The following is a 1,713-nucleotide window of genomic DNA, read 5'->3' as shown; positions in this document are numbered from 1 at the left end:
GCCTCCCAAGTAGCTGGGACCACCGGTGCCTGCTATAACGCCCGGCTACTTTTTGGTTGCAGCCATCATTGTTGTTTGACGGGCCTGGGCTGGATTCGAACCCACCACCTTAGGTGTATGTGGCTGGCGCCTTAACCACTTGAGCCACAGGTGCCAAGCCCCTAGAGTCTTTTAAAAAAAAAAAACTCAAATTTTGGCTCGGCGCCTGTGGCTTAAGTGGCTAAGATGCCAGCCGCATACACCTGAGGTGGCAGGTTCAAATCCAAGCTGGGCCCACCAAACAACAATGACAGCTGCAATCAAAAAAACGCCAGGTGTTGTGGCGGGTGCCTGTGGTCCCAGCTACTTGGGAGGCTGAGGCAAGAGACTCATTGAGCCCAGGAGTTGGAGGTTGCTGTGAGTGTGATGTCACAGCACTCTACCCAGGGGGAAAGCTTGAGGCTCTGCCTCAAAAAAAAACCAAACACCTCAAATCTTTATAAAATTAGAAGATAAAAAACCCAAAGGATGTAATATTCCCTTACCTACGTGTCTTTACAATTTTATTATAAATTAGTATTTTCTGTCAAAAATATGTAAAAACAGCAACCAAAAAAGAAATATCACTTAATATCCCATAACCTTGAGGAAATTACTTATGTTTTAATTCTCAGCTGTTGGGGGAAATAAGGTAGTAGTGGGTGAAATCCTTGAGGTATTTTAAACAGACATTTGTTTCATTATTTGAGATAATAATAGAGACTTTAAGTATAATTTATGATCACAGGCTAGTTTCTGATTTCCACAAATGAGAAATAAAATTAAAATGTAGACATCATTGGACTTTGAAAGCTTACCCAATGTTTAATAGTTTCCTGAAAGATTCCCAGATGAAATGAAATGCTGTCAAAGTTTCTGAAAGGCACAATTCTTTTTCCTGACCTCAAAATTTTGATTAGAATCATGAGCTTAGAAATGTTCTGAAGGGACCAAAGGACCTTCAAATGTCAATAGAGTAATTAATTTTTCCAATGACACTGAAAATTCCCTTCTCAGCTACCTACAAACTAAGGAGACAAACAGAATGAAATATTGCAACCCACTGTCCTTAATGGTTTGGACACAGTTGTATGAGAGCTCAAAGATAGTATCTTTCTAGGTCAAGATACTTTTTTTTTTTTTTTGTAGTTTTTGGCTGGGGCTGGGTCTGAACCTGCCACCTCCGGCATATGGGACTGGCACCCTACCCCTTTGAGCCACAGGTGCTGCCCAGGTCAATATACTTTTAATCTAATTAATTTAATTCACCCAGTTTAAAATGTCACCTATAGGGTGGCACCTGTGGCTCAGTGAGTAGGGCATTGGCCCCATATACTGAGGGTGGGAGGGTTCAAACCCGGCCCCCACCACACTGTGACAAAAAATAACCAGGCATTGTGGCGGTTGCCTGTAGTCCCAGCTACTTGGGAGGTTGAGGCAGGAGAATTGCCTAAACCCAGGAGTTGGAGGTTGCTGTGAGCTGTGACACCAAGGCACTATACTGAGGGCGGTAAACTGAGACTCTGTCTCTAAAAAAAAAAGGCCCCTACATGACATTTAAAAAATTCAGTTTTAGGCTCGGCGCCTATAGCTCAACAGGCTAAGGCGCCAGCCACGTACACCTAAGGTGGTGGGTTCAAATCCCCAGCCTGGACCCGCCAAACAACAATGACGGCTGCAACCAAAAAATAGCCG

The 1,713-nt window shown here is 43.4% G+C and overlaps 1 protein-coding gene across 1 annotated transcript in view; it reads left to right on the top strand.

The window, feature by feature from the left end:
* Positions 1-1,713, top strand: part of POGLUT1 (protein O-glucosyltransferase 1) — a 27,681-nt gene that overhangs the window by 3,262 nt on the left and 22,706 nt on the right. The window lies entirely within an intron of this gene.

This window comes from Otolemur garnettii, unplaced genomic scaffold, assembly GCF_000181295.1.
Source record: "Otolemur garnettii isolate 467f Iridium unplaced genomic scaffold, OtoGar3 scaffold00089, whole genome shotgun sequence".
In the NCBI taxonomy this organism is placed as follows: domain Eukaryota; kingdom Metazoa; phylum Chordata; class Mammalia; order Primates; family Galagidae; genus Otolemur; species Otolemur garnettii.
This window is presented reverse-complemented; position numbering and strand designations above follow the sequence as displayed.